An 18,336-nucleotide genomic window follows, 5' to 3' on the forward strand; every position below is an offset into this window, starting at 1 on the left:
AGAGCCGACAGGCTGGAAAACCATCAATCTGTCCTGATCAGAACCAGAACCAGAACCAGGCACCAATAGAAAGAAAATTATTTTAAAACTAAATGAGCAAACTGATGAAGGAGGAAACATTCCTGCACAGCAGAGACAGAAACTGGTAAACATCTTCCAGTGAACGGCTGCAGCAAGTTAAAACCTGTTCAGCAGGTTTTAATTTTCGTTGGAAACGTTTGAGACAAACTATTTGAACAACTTAAAGCCTCCAGGCTAAAAGAGACAAAGGTTAAAGAACTTTATGTTCACGAATGAAGGAGGATCAGGTGAGAATCATCATGGAAAGTTTCCTTCATATCAACATTAAACAAGATTAAATAAATGAATAAAATCTGTATTTAATATGAACATGTCAGATGGAGAAACATCAACATTTCAAGGTTCTTGGTTCTGTTGGCTCAGATCATAACAAGCAGCAACTATTATTACTTTTATTTGTTAAATTTCTTTATAGATGAAACTGAAAATCTCCATTAATTTAATAAAATATTGATTAAAATCCTGAATATGTTTCAAACTTAAAGAAGCTTTAAACCTAAACGTGAACTTGTTGTTTAACATTTATTTCCTGGTTTCTTGTTATTCAACAGGTGAACACACCTCTGCTGTCAGGGGGCGGAGCCTCAGGTGGGTCCCATTAAAGTTCTGGAGAATCGGTCCGGTTCTCCAGTTCGCTCCCACTGGGTTTGTGTGAACAGAAGGAGAAGCAAAGATCTGATCAGGTGAGTTTTAACTCCACTTTCTTCTGGTTTCCAGTCCTGACTGGTTTCTCTCTCTGAGCTGCTGGTTCTGGTTCTGGTTCTGGTTCAGCTGAGATATCTGGTTCCTGGTTGGTGGATGAAAATATTTCGATATGAAGTCAATAATTTATTGATCAGAGAGGAGCCAGACAGCTGATCACATTTCAATCAATTATTGATCAGTAAGAAGTGATTATGGTGAAATATAAACACAGCGCCCCCTAGAGTATTTAAAAACATCCACTGCTGTTATTTAGACCTGAACTGAGTTAAAACATCAAACCATCAGAACCAATAAAAATTACTATTGGACCCGTTTACACACCCAGCAGGAAGTCGGCCATTTTGGATCAAATGTCTTGTTTGTTGTTTTTTAATGTAAAACAAATAAAAAATGTCAGATTTGTCCTGGAGAGCTCAGAGGTTTAAGCAGAAGAAAACTGTCCTCCACTCTGATCGTCGTTCATTTTCTCTCATTTTGATTTTTAAATGATTGATTAATATTAAATCACAAATCTGCTAAACTATTGGTTGAATCACAGCGATTTCTAATAATCTATATCACTGTTAACACTTAAAAGGAAACCTGTTTGTGTATTTTATATTTCAGTCACTTCATACATTCAATGACAGTGATATTAAATAATTTTGTTGTTTTTAACAAAGTTTTAAATAGTTTTAAATTTTGGTGAATGAGAGAAATTTACAGAAGTTTGGCTATCTGTGAATCTTTAGAGTTTTATTTTTACTCTGTTTTTGATCATTGTTAAATGTTTGGATTTTTCATTTCATATCAATGAACTGAGTCTGGGTGGCAGGATTTTGACCTTTGACCCTAGTGGTTCAGTTGTTTCCCTTCTCTGTAAAAATGTAGCAAACTTGATTGTGAAAAGAGACAAAACGGCGCCACCTAGAGTGACTCCAACACGATCAACATCTTTCCACAGTTTTTTATTGTCCAGTAGTGAGAAGGGGCGGAGCCTGAGGTGAGTCAGGAATCATAAGATCAGGAGATCATTCACTGTTTATCAGTGAAACAATCACAATAAAAGTTAATAGTTTTATAGTTGCTTTAATAAGATTGGATAATTTATCTAAACTTTTAAAGCAGAAACTGAGATTAAAGTCTGACTTTAAATCCAAAACCATCTGAAAGTTTTTACACCCTTTAAACATCATCATATTTCATTTCCCAGTTTCCTGATATTCATGTGAAACCAAAACAAAGTTTAATATTAATGATATTATTTAAGTTGTTGCTTAATTAGATAAAATCTGATGAACGGTTTTCAGATTTTCAACCAAATTATTGATCAATCATTTCAGTCCAGGCTGCAGGTGGTTCAGTTGAAAGCTGATCAAGCTGTAAAGAATCAACAGCGCCCTCCAGAGGAACAACAGTCTAATGACATCTGAACCTGGTGACATCACAAATCCACTTCCTGTGGTTGTTTATTAGTGCAGTTTGTTGATCTTTAGGTAAAAAGTTTTAGAACCAGGATCTCAGTTTCAGGCTAAGTTAACTCAGAGTTTACAGAAGCAGAGTTTGTTGAAACTTATTTAAGTGATTATAATCAGAACCTAAACATGAGAATCATTGACTTTGAATGTTTGTGTTCTGAGATGAATCATCCTGAGAGATGAACTAATTATCAGGAATCTCAATCTGTCCCAACCAAACCAAATAATCTCAGATTACATGATGGTGTTTGTTGAATGAATATTGATCTTATTACAATCATCTATCATCTCTGTACAGCAGATGTTCACATATTAATCCTCTCATTATTGTCAGACTCCAGAGATGGTTTGTTTTCTGTTTTTATGAAGCTCTTCTTGTTCCACTGAGGAGTGGAGGAATATTTCAAGCCTCAGCAGGTTTCAGCATCTCACTTTAATCCATCTGTGATTCTCCAACGTGAGAAACTGAAGACGTTGATTACCTGCATGTCTGATCTTGTCTCAGGATTCAGATATGCAGAGCTTCAGTTCTTGCTCTTTTCTTCGACCAATCATTCAGATCCGTGTGAAGTTGGTTCCTCTGAAGAAATGAGTTCTGGTCTACGTCTCTGTTTATGGGGAAAAACAACCTGAAGTCTTAATTCCTCCTGCACAATCAAGTTAAAGTCAAACTGTTTGACTCTGACATAATTTTATTGGTGAAACATCAAAGTTTGAGGCCTGGATCAAAACATTTAACATTTGATAACTTTTAATTCTCCAAGGTTTACAAGAATACTGTCAAGAAAATCTGAGATCATCCCACTTCCCCATGCTGGAGAGTTTAATTTAACAGTAACAATAAATAAAGTTACCTTTACAATTAGTCACACGAGTGAAATCTAGACCCAACAGTAGACCCAGACTGCAATAAAATAAATCTGGTTTGTGTGTGTTTTTAATTATAATTATCTTTTTATCTAATCTTAAGAAATCATAGAGAGAGATGAGACAGGAAGAGCAGGTTTCCTGGAAACTGAGGAAGTTTCCAGCCTGCAGATTTATAAAAATATCTGAGATTATTCCTTATTAAAAAGCATAAAAGTTTGAAAGGATGAAATGTAAACATTTTGAGTAATTAGATAAGATTTAGAGTAAAGTACTTATATTAATATTGGTTTACTTATAACAATACTTACTGACACTTGTGGAAAAACGTACAAGTAAGACAAGTAACTGTAACTTCTGTAATAAACTCACATTATAATAACAAGAGTAATAAGTTGAGCAACCCTGATCCAACCAAAGGTTCCTCTTTTGCTCTCACCCTTTATTGGGTTTATCCACCATTTTGGTGCATTAGCATTGGCTAACACTGTTGCTGTGCTTGTTTCATTGGCTGATGGACAGATGACCTCATATCCATCACTGTCTTGGAGACATTTTGTCCTGATGTCTTGGCTAATGTCTCAGGGTTGCTCAACGATGCTCCCATGTCTCTGAGACGTTTAAGTTGTTCAATCATCTATCTTCAAATGAGGCGTTGGTCATCTCTGCTCTCCTGTTAGTCCTCTTTGACCCTTGACCTTTCACCTTCTATCTACCTCCAACACATCATCAGTGATCTTTAATAGCAGTTACACATTTTACACCATTTCAAGTTCAATGTTATAATCCTTTAGTTCCTTTAATTTAGCATTAATTTATAATTTTATGATAATCACAACTTATTACTCTTATTATAATTATAATGTGAGTTATTACACATGTTCTGAAAAGAAACCAAGAATAATCTATTATTGTAATTATTTAATACCAAAGTTACAGTTACTTGTTTTATTTGTACGTTTTTCCACAAGTGTCAGTAAGTATTGTTATAAGTAAACCAATATTAATATAAGTACTTTACTTTAAATCTTATCTAATTACTCAAAATGTTTAGATTTCATTCTTTAAAACTTTTATGCTTTTTAATAAGGAATAATCTCAGATATTTTTATAAATCTGCAGGCTGGAAACTTCCTTCCTCAGTTTCCAGGAAACCTGCTCTTCCTGTCTCATCTCTCTCTATGATTTCTTAAGATTAGATAAAAAAGATAATTATAATTAAAGCAAAGTTTGCAGGAGACAAAAACAACACACACAACCAGATTTATTTTATTGCAGTCTGGCTCTACTGTTGGGTCCAGATGTCGCTTGTGTGACTGATTTTAAAGGTAACTTTATTTGTTGTTACTTGTTACGTCCGCCAGGACGCCATATTTAAAAGGACACGTAGACAAAAGGATTCCAAGAAAAATATTCCTTTATTCATTTTTTTTCTTTTCTTTTAGACTTCCTTGTCCTTTTCTACTTGTTTTTTTCTGTAAAGGAAGGAAAGAACCCCTCTTCCCGTGTCCCAAAACGTAACAAAAAAGTAAGAGAAAAAGTTCAACAGAAAGGTGGACCTGGTGAGCCGGTCCAAAGAAACAAAAAGGTACAGCCGGGGGCCAACCCTATACAGGGCCGTCGAAGCCCCTGCTAGTACCAGACTAAAGAAAATAGGGAAAAATAAATAGGGAAAAAGCTATTAACACAAAATGACCGAAAACAGGACAACCGGACTCACCAGGCCAAAACAGACCAAAAAACAACCACAAAAATCCCCATGGCAGGCAGGAGGCATCACAAGGGTCCAAAGGCCGACAAAGTTGGAGGAGCCTCCTCCGGGCGCATCCCTCTTGGAGGTGGAGATGGAGGTGGATGAGCGAGCGAGAGAGAGAGCGGCTGGGCGGCAACCATTACAACCCAGCCTATATATATAGGCCGTCCTCGCCCACCAATTAAAGCCAAACTAATTACAAAAAGAATCACTACCCTAAAAATATATTAAACACAAAACCACTCAACTTAAATCAATACAAAATTATTTAAGAAAATAAAATAATTAGAGAGTGCCCAAAGAACATAACATTACTATTAACTGAAATCTCCAGCATGGGGAAGTGGGATGATCTCAGATTTTCCTGACATAATAAACACAAAAAACACAAAGTGATGCAACAGAGAATCAATAATCAAAAACTACATTAAGTCAATGCCATAACAATGCAAATAAAACATTTATAATATTTAACTCAGCCAATGGACTTTGATCTACTGGGCCCTTCAAAATCTCTGTTAATAAACATGAACCTACTTTTATGCAGACAATGCAGTCAGTATTGGATACACTTGCAGCACTTTCAGCCAATAATCAGTGAGTATTGATTACATTTCAAATTCAATTCTAAACAGGTGAGTTTTTAGTTGAGATTTAAAGGATGTCAGGGTTTCAGCTGTTTTACAGTTCTGGAAGTTTGTTCCAGATTTGTGGTGCATAGATGCTGAAAGCTGCTTCTCCTCTGTTGGTTCTGGTTCTGGGGAACCAGAACCTGAGAGGTCACTTGTGTGATCGTCCATCTCTCTCAGAGGTTCTATCAGCGACTGTCAAACCAGGTCGCTGAGCGGCTGAATAGGGGAATCTTTGTTGACGCGCCAGCTGATCAAAAACGCAATCCAAGTTGCATTTAAGTTGATTTATTTTGCCAATATCCAAAGCGTCAGTGTCCACACAGCATAAAAACGGATCCGTAGCTTCTGGTCTTGTCCTAAACTAAGTGATTTCTGGAAGGACACTTTTGAAGCTCTCAGTGTTATTTTCAGGAGAAATGTTCCAAAAACTCCCTTGGTGGCAGTTCTGGGAGTAATACCCGATGGAATGGACAGGAAGGGTGATAGATATCTTCTAAGTATCTTGCTCACAGCAGCCTTGAAATGTATAACTATCAGGTGGCTGAAACCAGGGCCTCCTACATATAACACATGGATACAAAAAATCTGGGACATTTATCTGTTGGAAGGAATCACATATTCCTTAAGGCTTCAAAAAACAGTTTTTGATAAGGTGGAGCCCGGTCTTACCGTTACTAATTCAATGACGCCCTTACAGGATTGCTTGTTGGTACCTGTATGTACCCATGGGTCAGTTAGACTACCATGGTGTTTAAGAATGTGAGGACCATCTTATGTCAGAGGGGATTTAATTGTGTGTCTTGTATTATTTTTTATTTTTATTTTGTTGTTCTTGTGTGATGTTTGTACTGGTATGTATTCCTTATTGCCTATGTTAGATCATTTGATGTCTCATCTTTTGTCAAGTTATAATGCAGAAGATATGTCAGTAAGAGACAGACGAATGCAACTGTGGACATGTGTTGTTAAAAATAAATAAAAATAAAGTTAAAAAAAAATAAAAAAAACGGATCCGTAGAAAAAAACAGTGAATAAAGACAAAATGTGCTAAATTGAAGCGGTCAGCAAAAAGTAAACCTTCCTCCATCACCCACTCACTACTTCACCCAGGTGAGCAACAGCTGATCTATAATCACTAACGACATCACGTGATCCCCTCTACGCCTGTCCACAACAGATTCCCTTTTTAGTTCTTAGTATCAGCGTTAGGGAAAGACAAACTAGATGATTGATTTAACTTATTTGATTATTTCTGCTACTTCATTAAGCTGTACTGACTCTTGCAAAAGTGCTTTACTAATAAAATATTTAGCCTAAAGAAAATGTAAAAGATGTTGTGGACATTCAATTAATGAGTCACCTCAAAGTTCTTTGATGGTAGTAAAATAGCTGTGATGTTTGATTCTGGGGAAGAAAACTAGGTCATGTTTTATAGGTTGCTTTAGCCCAAATCTAAAACTACATCCTTGGGACTCGTCAGAGTCACTAAAACCAACCTGATTCAGTAACAAGTGCAAGTTGTAACAAAGAGAAGGAGCGACCGTTAACAGATGTGCTCTGTGGAACCAGTTGGCTGCTCAGTCTGGCTGATTCACAGGGGGAAGAAGGACGAGACATCTGGATGGAGGCCGTCAGTAACCAGGCGAATCCTTTCTGGATGCAGCTAAAACAGAGTTTACTTCAGTTCTGGACAGATTTAGGACTCAATTCACCCGTTAGACAGAGAGCTGGTAGCACATCTCCCCTCTCTGAAGAGGAAGTAGTGACTGAGAGAGGAGAGAGTGAAGGAGGGGGGCCGAGGTTGCGCAACAACAATACCTGCTGTAAGAAGCCAATACATCTAAATTCCTTGGACTAAATTCATCATGTGACATGTCAAAATGACCTTTGACCCTCCCTCCAATAGTTTATTTCCTGTGTTGAAGGCTTTGTGTAGCAAGTTTCAAATATCTACAGTGAGTCGTTTTGATTGGGTCGCCTTTAGGGTTGTAGAGGTTTTAATTCCACTAAGTTCTCCAGTTTGGTCCCAGTCAGCAGCTTCAGCAGAACCAGTCAGAACTTGGTTGTTTCAACAGGATGAAACTCTGTCAGTCCAGATTCGTCCCTCTCATCCCTCTGTGTCTTTATTTCTGCTGCTTCTCATCATCACTCAGAGGAAGACGGCAGAGACGGTGAGGACAACTGGTCACCTGAAAACTAAACGCCTGAGCAGGAGGCCAGACGCATTTCTGGAGGACATTTAATCAGCTGGTGATGGCAGCAACACATTACTGTTCAATGGCAACAAACAGGATTTAAAGATGTTTTCATTTCAGTCTGAAGGAAATCTGATCCTAGAATGACTCACGTCGCTTTCCATCCTTAAATACAAACATTTGGTTCAATAGTGTTGATTTCAGATGTTCTGGAAGAATCAAGTCAGTTTTCAAAAAGACAAATTTTAGTTTTAAGAATTAAAGAAATTGTGTTTTTCAGTGGTGTGTTATTGTGTGATTTAAATGAGTATTTTCATCTCTAATCTGGTATTTTTCCATGTAGTTTATCATTTATACCACAGTAAATTATTTATGAGATAAAGTCTGAAACATAATAAATCCTTCATGTTTTCCAGATAAAAGATGGCGCAGCAGCAGGAAGTCCAGCAGGAAGTGGATTTTGGTAAGTGATCAGAAGCAGAAATGAACCATCATGAAGGAACAAACGGACCAATCACAGCCCGTGTTGCTGCCATGTGATGAACCTCAGCCTCAGAGTATTTATTGTTTTCATGCTTCCTGTTCAGTGAAGATCTGCTGGAAACTGAGTTTCTGTGAAACCTGAAGATAAAATCTGGACTCAGATGGAAACAGAACTAAAAGGAACCAAAGTGAAAAAGATCTTCAGGAATATTTACTATATTCACTAATTAATTGATCCAATAATCACATCATTTATTACTAATTTATTATCAAAGACTGTCTCTGTCTTTATCCCAACATTTGGTGACAGAGATGCTAAAGCTTAGAGATGGAGATTAAAAATTTGTTGAAAGTAAAAGACAGAAAGTGATGAAAATGTTAATCAGTCGATATTTTCATCAATAACATCAGAGTTTCCTGTTTTCCTGAAATAGTTCAGCTCTATTTAGAAGGTGTTTGTTTTATTGTTCTTCCTGCAGTGAGGAAACAAATGATGAACAGAAGCTTCATTTGTTCTCATGTAGACAGAATCAGTGGTCGTCTCTCAGATATGAGGCAGAAACACAACAGCAGGTTCAGACCTGAGGAGCTGATCAACAGACTCTGAGGAGAATCTCTGGATGGAGCAACAGGAAGAGTTGATCTTCATCAGGTTTGTCTCTCAGATGTAAATTAATCCTGTTTCTGTTTCTGCCTGCAGAGAAAAAACTTTTCAAGGTTCGCTCTGAGTTTGTGAAGAGAGTTTCTGAGGAAATCCTGAAACGGCTCCTTGATGAGCTTCTATCAGATGAGGTGTTTGGTGATTTGGAGGATGAGGGTATACTGCAGATGAACCGAACCAGAGCAGACAAGGCCCGCGACACCATAGATGCTGTGAGAAAGAAAGGACAGAGAGCCTGCAGGTTGATGATCAAACATCTTCATCACATGGATCCAACTCTGTCCAACCAGCTGGGTTTGTCCTCTGCCTCCTTTGGTCCAGGTGAGACACAAAGTTCATTAAAGCTGCTATTACAACCTCTACTGGTTTTGATTAAACTATAAATGATAAATAAATCTGATCTCTTCTAATAGTTCCTGATTTCAAAATTTGTCGCCACAGAGAAAAAGTTAAATATATTAATGTCCTTTGAGAATATCAAAATAACTCTTTTCATTATGTTTAGCTGAAGTGTCTGCTCTTGTTTATTTTTTAGATTTTGATGTTCGGTGTCAACAGGAACTTAAAAACCATCTGAAGATGAAGATCCAAAGTCTCTCTGAAGGCGTCGCTGAACTTGGAAATAAAACCGGTCTGAACCAGATCTACACTGAGCTCTACATCACAGAGGGGTCAACTAGAGAGGTCAACCAGGAACATGAGGTCAGACAGATTGAAACAGCATCCAGGAAACAAGAAACAGTCAGAAGAGAAGACATCTTTAAAGTCCCACCTGGAGGAGATCAACCAATCAGAACAGTGATGACCATGGGCGTGGCTGGCATTGGGAAAACACTGTTAACACAGAAGTTCACTCTGGACTGGGCTGAAGGCAAAACCAACCAGAACATTGAGTTCATATTTCCATTCACCTTCAGAGAACTGAATTTACTGAGAGAGAAAAAGTTCAGCTTATTAGAACTGATTCATGAACGCTTCACTAAAACCAAAGGAATCAGAAACTTTGAATCGTTCCAGGTTCTGTTCATCTTTGATGGTCTGGATGAAAGTCGATTTAATCTGGATTTCAAGAACAATCTGATCCTGACTGATGTTAAAGAGTCCAGCTCACTGGATGTTCTGCTGACAAACCTCATCAGGAAGGAACTGCTTCCCTCTGCTCTCCTCTGGATAACCACACGACCTGCAGCAGCCAATCAGATCCCTGCTCAGTGTGTTGACATGGTGACAGAGGTCAGAGGGTTCACTGACCCCCAGAAGGAGGAATACTTCAGGAAGAGATTCAGAGATGATGAAGAGAAGGCCAGCAGGATCATCTCCCACATCCAGAAATCCAAAAGTCTCCACATCATGTGTCACATCCCCGTCTTCTGCTGGATCACTGCTAACGTTCTGGAGGATGTGATGGAGACCAGAGAGAGAGAAACTACCCAAGACTCTGACTGAGATGTACATAGAGTTCCTGAAGGTTCAACTCAACATCAAGGAGGAAAAGTTTGATGGAGGAAAAAAGAGCAAATCTATCTGGAGTCCAGAGAACAGGAAGCTGATTGAGTCTCTAGGAAAACTGGCTTTTGATCAGCTGCTGAAGGGAAACCTGATCTTCTATGACAAAGATCTCAAACGGTGCGGCATCAACATCCAAGATGCTGCGTTGTTCTCAGGAGTTTTCACTGAGATGTTTAAAAGAGAGAGAGGGACACGCGACGTCTCCGTCTACTCCTTTGTTCATCTGAGCATCCAGGAGTTTCTGGCTGCAGTCTACATGCTCCACTGCTTCACCAGCAGGAGGGGAAAAAAAGTTATCAAGACCTTCTTGGGAGAATTTTTTTTTTCATGTCTTGCAGAAGTTAATGAAGAAAGTCATGAAGAAATCCCTCAGCAGTCAAAATGGCCACCTGGACCTGTTTGTCCGCTTCCTTCATGGTCTCACTGTGGAGTCCAACCAGAGAGTCTTAGAAGATCTGCTGGGTCAGACAGAGACCAGTCCAGAAACCATCCAGAGAATCATCACCAACCTGAAGAAGATGAACACTGATAGAATCTCTCCTGACAGAAGCATCAACATCTTCTACTGTCTGGTGGAGATGAACGACGTCTCATTTTATCAGGAGATCCAACGGCTGCTGGATTCAGGGCAGTATCTCTCAGTGACTGACTGTTCAGCTCTGGCCTTCATGCTGCAGATGTCAGAGAAGGTTCTGGATGAGTTGGACCTGGAGAAGTACAACACATCAGAATCAGGACGACGGAGACTGGTTCCAGCTGTGAGGAACTGCAGAAAGGCTCGGTGAGTCCAGATGTTTTCATTGTGTGATGCTGATTCAGCTCTATTGTCCTCCTGTTTCTTCTTCTGTCTTCAAGTTGATTCTGGATGTTTTTGCTCTTTATCTACTTCCTTCATCCTCTGGATTATTTCAGCCAATCAAACATCTAAACATTCAGCTCATCAGGACAGATGCAGCTTCTGGTTTTACACATTTTGATCATTTTAAAAATATTTCACTTTTTATCAGTTTTCAGGTTGAAATGAATAGAAAACCCTGAACTCTAGAAAATCTATTTTCTCTAAGATCCAATCAGCCTGAGAAACTTTTAAACTTTAAACTCTTCACTCATTGAGCCGCTGCTCCATCATTCACATTTTAGGATCTTTGACTGTTTTATAAAATTATTGTTTCAGTTTAATAAAAATGTTGACCATTCAAATAAATCATTGCATTAATTATAAACTATGTGAACAGTGTTGATCTTCATCATCCTCTTCCTCCTCCCTCTAGTTTCCTCTGAGTTTGTAAATGAGACCAAAATGTGGTTTTTGTCGTCTGGTTCCAGAAAAAGTTCTAGTTTCTGTCAGATCCTCCCAAAGCTCTGAGAATCTGCTTCCAGAGCTGGAACCATTTTCCTCATCAACTCTTCATCTGCAGCCTTTGTTGAAGCTGTTAGCTGTCCTCCATGAAGACCTGCAGAGACATGAGCTTCAACTCTGGAGACATCCAGCCTCTTCTAGTGACTGGAGAACTTTCACTGCTTCACCATGAAATGCTGCTGGACCCAAACGCTCCGTCTCCTCCAGGGGTTTTGCTCTTCAGCTCTTTAGGAGTTTAGCAACAATTTCTCCTGACATCCAAACCTTTGTTCCTCTGAGAATGGACAGACCACTGCAGAGACATGTGTCCCTCTTCCAACCAGTTTGTCCCAGTTCCTCTCAGATCCACAGTCTGAGAGGACGGTTCTGACCCGAAGGAGCAGCAGGACCGGTTCTGCTGCTGCTCTGCAGGACGACCAGAACAACGTGAAGCTTTTAGCTGCAGCAGAACCAGAACCAGAACCAGAACCTGGACTTTAACCAGAACCAGAACCTGGACCAGAACCAGAACCTGGACCAGAACCAGAACCAGAACCTGGACTTTAACCAGAACCAGAACCAGAACCTGAACCAGAACCTGGACCAGAACCAGAACCTGAACCAGAACCAGGACCAGAACCAGAACCAGAACCTGGACCAGAACCAGAACCTGGACCAGAACCAGGCACAGATTCTCTGTGGGGTCAAACTCAGTAGATATTGATCAGATGATGATCAGATGATGATCAGATGATGACATCACTGTTATCATATTTTAGTCTGTTTTGATCCAGATTGATTTCATTAGAACTGAATTTATTTCTTCTCTAATCACAGACTTGGTGACTGTTCGCTCCTAAAGGCTGAATGTGAAGTTTTGGCCTCGGCTCTGAAGTCCAACCCAGATCTGACTGAACTGGAAATAAATCAGATCGACATAGAAAAAGATGGAGAATCTGATATGAAGCATCTGGTTGAGATCCTGGAGAATTCAGTCAGTAAAGTGAAGAATCTGAGGTTTGTTTTCTCTATTTATTCAATAAAATCATTTATTGATTCTTTAATCAATAGTTAATCAATTTAATGTTAATATATATTATTTTAAAACAACCTGTTTAATCATGAGAATAAAATCTCTAAAACTTTTGACCTTATTAATTATTTTCTTATTTCAGACTTTGAGATTATTGAACTTTGTTTTTCAGTTTTTCTCTTTAAAATGTTTTTGATGAACAAAATGAGTAAAATAATTGAAATGCTGTGAATGAATGATGGAGATGTTTCAGTTTGGTAAAGATTCAGATGCTTTTATTTCTGATTCTTTACATCAGAATGAAATGTTGATCCTCCAGAGCCACAAACACTGACGAGTTCAAATCCTCATTAATGAACGTCTAAGAAACCACTGATTGTAGAAAAGCAAATCTAGATGCAATGAATGAAAGTGAGGTTTGCAGCAGCAGCAGGTTCCTCAGCTTTGTCCTGAGGCTGTGGTTCTGTTGGGCCGGGTCAGAGAGGAACCGTCTCCTGAGGAAATAATGGCCTCCATTGGCTTTCAGCAGCTTTAATAGGAACCCAAAGGCCATTAATGAAGAACCTGACTGGTTCTGATCCAGTTACCAAGTCGGGTCTGATGATCAGGAACCAGCAGAAATAGCTCAACTCATCCAGACTGATAGAAAACTTTGAGTTTCTTTGTTGATCAAATGTTCTGGTTCTGCTGGTTTGGACTCTTTAAACCAGTTTGACTGGATCAGATGTTAGAATCAGTTCATCATGTTTCTTTTACATTCAGGGAAATTAATTTATACATTTTTTATATTTATTTGTTCATATTTCAGTTTTAACTGCATCCTGTTGGTTCACATCTTTTATTCTTTATTCAGATTGATTGACTGCAGTTTATCAGAGACCAGCTGGACGTCTCTGTTCTCAGCTCTGAAGTCCAACCCGACCCATCTGACAGAACTGGACCTGAGCGGAACCAACCTGGAAGGTTCTGGACTGAAGGATCTCTGTGGTTTTCTACAGACTGAAGGCTGCAGACTGGAGACATTGGTGTATGTAATGATATAATTATTGATATTTCTGTGAATAATTCTATATAATTGATCATCAATCAAAGTTCATTTCTTCTGATCTAATCAATATTTTCTGAGTTTGTTCCTGGATCCAGAGTTTAATTTAGTTTCTCTGTGTAACTGAGTTGGACCTGCTGATCTGAGGTCAGAACAGGACAGCATTCGGACCCCAGTGTGTAGAAATCCCCCTCAGGTCAAGCAGGTCAAAGGTCAACATGAAATGTCCCTTTATTGAAGATCCATAAATCCCACATTACTTTTAAATCTCCTGCTATTAGTTGATGATGATCCAGTCCAGGTTTACAGAGTCCAGGTGTTGCAGTGCTTTAACTAGACCAGATTAAAGAAGCTGATATCCTGATCAATATTCCCATTTCTGCAGCGTCTCTGGATTCAGAACCAGAACCAAATGACCCACAATGACCTCACAGAGAAAATGATCAATATTTTCTAGTTGATGGTTCAGAAACTGAATCAGCACAAAATGATCAACTTTCAGAATGTGATGATATGATAAAAGGATTGAAATCAACCCGTTTCCATCTGTCATACTGAGCAATGAGCTGCAGTTCAAATACAAGCAGCAAGAAAAACATCATTAATAGATTAATGAAGAAAAACTGGAGCCATAAAATATCAGCAGATCAATGATGGACAGAGCAGTCGGAGAATCCAGAGCCTGGAAGGAAACATGGAGAGAAAAACATCCACTGAGTTTAAGATCCTCAGAAACTTTGAGACAAACTTTGACTTTCTTTGTTGATCAAATGTTCTGGTTCTGCTGGTTTGGACTCTTTAAACCAGTTTGACTGGATCAGATGTTAGAATCACTTCATCATGTTTCTTTTACATTCAGGAAAATTAATTTATACATTTTATTATTTATTTCTTCATATTTCAGTTTTAACTGCATCCTGTTGGTTCACATCTTTTATTCTTTATTCAGATTGATTTGCTGCAGTTTATCAGAGACCAGCTGGACGTCTCTGTTCTCAGCTCTGAAGTCCAACCCGACCCATCTGACAGAACTGGCCTGAGAGGAACCAACCTGGAAGGTTCTGGACTGAAGGATCTCTGTGGTTTTCTACAGACTGAAGGCTGCAGACTGGAGATATTGGTGTATGTAATGATATAATTATTGATATTTCTGTGAATAATTCTATATAATTGATCATCAATCAAAGTTCATTTCTTCTGATCTAATCAATATTTTCTGAGTTTGTTCCTGGATCCAGAGTTTAATTTAGTTTCTCTGTGTAACTGAGTTGGACCTGCTGATCTGAGGTCAGAACAGGACAGCATTCGGACCCCAGTGTGTAGAAATCCCCCTCAGGTCAAGCAGGTCAAAGGTCATCCAGTCTAGAAAAGTGAAATCCTGGAATCTGACAGGAACAAATCAATAATCAATGATTGATGCTTCAACACTTTGATCAGAACCTGGAATGATTTTACTGACTAAAATCCTCCAACACATCATGACCCAGTACCAGGTTCTGGTTCTGGTTCTGGTTCTGAAGTCAGCAGGTCTTTATTGGAGCAGCAGCTTGTTGGCATTAATATTCATGAGAATCTTTAACTGGTTCTGTTGGACTGGTTAACCTGCATCCTGTTGGTTCACATCTTTTATTCTTTATTCAGGTTGATTCACTGCAGTTTGTCAAAGATCAGCTGTGATTATTTGGCCTCAACTCTGAAGTCCAACCCGACCCGTCTGACAAGACTGGACCTGACAGGAAACAAACTGAAGGAATCAGATGTTCAGCAGCTGATGGATCTTGTAGAGACTGTATGGTAAGTAAATGTTTGCAGTGAGTCCAGCTGCTGTCAGCATATTGAACTAAACCCAGTCAGCATCAAAGCAAAGATCCAGTGTTCCCAGTAAAGCTGCAGCTTCTCAGTGGGAGGAGAATGGTTCAGGCTTCCTGATTGGACACAGCAATCAGCCAATCAGAGGAACAGCAGCTTGCTGTGTTGTTGCTGTGTCCATGTCTCCAGGACGTCCAGCTGGACTCCAGCGTCCAACATGTCTAGAGACAGTGGTCCTCATTCATCAAACAGCAGCAGATCTGATCTCAGACCTGCTTGTTCTCTCAGTTCAACAGGAAACAACTGATCAGGTTCATCTTGGTCACAGCTCTGAGATCAGTCTGACTGGAAACCATCTACTGGATGTGCTGCGTCACTGACTGCTACTGGAAACACTCACTGATCTGCTCTCCTTCCTTCTTCTCTCTGCAGGTTCTGATCTCTGTAAAGTAGAGAACGTCTCTGTGTCCTGCTGATCCTCACAGGTTGAAGCTGCAGCAGTTTGAGTCTAAAGAGACTCTGGATCAAGATGATGACCTTTGACCTCAGAACATTTCTATTTCTATTTCAAATATTTTCCAGACGTCTATTGTTGAAGATTTTCAGTTTTATTTTTCATCTGATCTGTTTGATGATCTGCAGGAACAAAAGAGAGAAAAATACTCTGAGTTTGTTAGAAAAGTTGAATTGAGCAAAAACATGAAGCATAAATTTCATTAAAAAGCTTTAAAGAGTTTGTTAATGGGACAAAATGTCATTTTATTCTGTTGAGGTGAAAAAGTTGATCTAAAATCAGACATGATAGCAGCTCTATAGATTCAGAGCCAAACAGTAAAACTTCCTCTGGATCTGTGGCATTAAATCCACTTGAGATCCAGACGTCCTGACCAGATCCTGCAGAGAAAAGAAACAATATTTGAACGTGGATCATTTGGACTCGGCTGCTTGGATGTGTGTTTGGATTTGAAAGGTTTTGTTGTGAAGCAGAAAGTTGATGAAGTTCACAGTGAAGACGACTTCAGTCCACCTGAAACCTGGTTTCACTCAAACGTCTTTATTCACTTTAAGTTTCTGATGCAACAAGAAGGAAGAAAAGGTCAAGGTGAACCAGAGATCGACTCCATGTTGCTCACAGATGTGATGGGATCAGTTTGCACAGCTGTTGTTCAAGAACAGTTTTATTTTCCTGCTTTTGTTGATGGATGCAAATTTGCATCAGAAGATGAGAAAATAACTTTCTGTGGTTTATTTGTGTGGATTTAAAGTGGAACAAGTTTAAAGAAAAACTAGAGGAGAAACCTGAGCCAGCGTTCTGACAGACCAAACACTGAGGAACCAGAGTTTGCATCGTCAAAGTGACGAAATCATCTGAATGTTGTGACTCGTTTCCCATCAAATCCCTGACAGGAGAAGCAAAACCTCACGTCTCCAACATGAAGCTGCAACAGGATGCAGAACTTCCACCGAGCGTCACGTCACTCACAGCAGATCAGGAGCCTCGCTCTTCACCTCAACACCGCCTAAAACCTGGGACCAGGGGTTAAAGGTCATCTCCTGCACCTAGTGCAACATTTCACTCCTTATGAGAGCGCGTCTCAGTTTAGAGGCCAAAACCAGCAAGAAGCTTCAGAGTTTTCCTGCAACGTAGCTCTGGTCTGTTGGCTTCAGTGAGGCTGGTTTTACTGAAGATGTGTTCAGGTACGCAGGAAAATTCAGCGCTGATACAGACGGGACGAGCGACTCCACCTCTGATGATGCTTGGACAAAAGTTTATATGTTCATGAGATGAAACAGTTAATTTTCCTCACATATCAGGACATTCTCCATCGGTCATCCTGCCGTCGTTCTGGATTTATTCATTATTTACATCATCAATAGAAATTGTTCAACCAGATGTTTCTCTTTGTTTTAATTTTCACTGTTATAAAGTCAGATCAAGTCAGCTTACATTAGTGTTGTTAAATAAGAGTCACTGCAGGATTTTATTCAGTTTGATTAGAAATAAAACGTCTTGTAAAGAGTTTAATACAGCAGCTTTATTTTATCATTTTAAACAGTTTTTAAAATAATAAAGAACAGTTGTTCTTATGTCAGCTGGTTGTTTTTTCTTGATATTTGAAGCTTTTTCATACTTTCATTCTCAAAATTAACAACAGTTAATATTTCTGGGATTGTTACACAAAAAATGTAGGATTTTTTCAAACTAAATTTCCATCTATTGTAAAATAAAATATTACTTTATAAGTAGTTGTTGTTCACTTTGTATCTAAATTATTCTAATAATTAATCTCCATCTCTAATAACATACATGTATGAATATATAAATTATTATTCACAGGATTAAGTTAATATAACTGTTGTCATTAGAAACTAATGAAAAGTTTAAAGTATTAATTTTATGATGGTTGATTGAGTTCTTACTGCCCTCTGGTGGTGAACTGTCATAACTACAGACATTCTTCGTATAAATTGTTAAACCGGATGTTTGTTTTTAATGTAAAATTTTATAACGTCAGATCAAAGTTAACTCCAAACAGTGAATCAAAAATGTCTGAATAATATACGAGTCAGAAATCTGTGATAATGACTCAGGATGTCTTTTAGTTTTTCTCTAAAAAAATTACAGCAGCTTTGTTTATGATCTAAAACAGTTTTATGACATATATAAATCCAAACATTGAATAAAATATATCAGGATGATTGAGTCAGTAAACTGTGAATATGACTCAGGAAGACTGTTAGTTTTTCTCTAAATTCCACATTAATG

The 18,336-nt window shown here is 38.6% G+C and overlaps 1 pseudogene; it reads left to right on the top strand.

Moving 5' to 3' along the window:
* Positions 1–214: 214 nt before the first annotated feature.
* LOC129357010 (NACHT, LRR and PYD domains-containing protein 3-like) lies at positions 215–15,554 on the top strand (annotated as a pseudogene).
* The last annotated feature ends 2,782 nt before the right edge of the window (positions 15,555–18,336 follow it).

Source organism: Poeciliopsis prolifica, unplaced genomic scaffold (genome assembly GCF_027474105.1).
Source record: "Poeciliopsis prolifica strain line A6 unplaced genomic scaffold, Auburn_PproV2 SCAFFOLD217, whole genome shotgun sequence".
Taxonomy (NCBI): domain Eukaryota; kingdom Metazoa; phylum Chordata; class Actinopteri; order Cyprinodontiformes; family Poeciliidae; genus Poeciliopsis; species Poeciliopsis prolifica.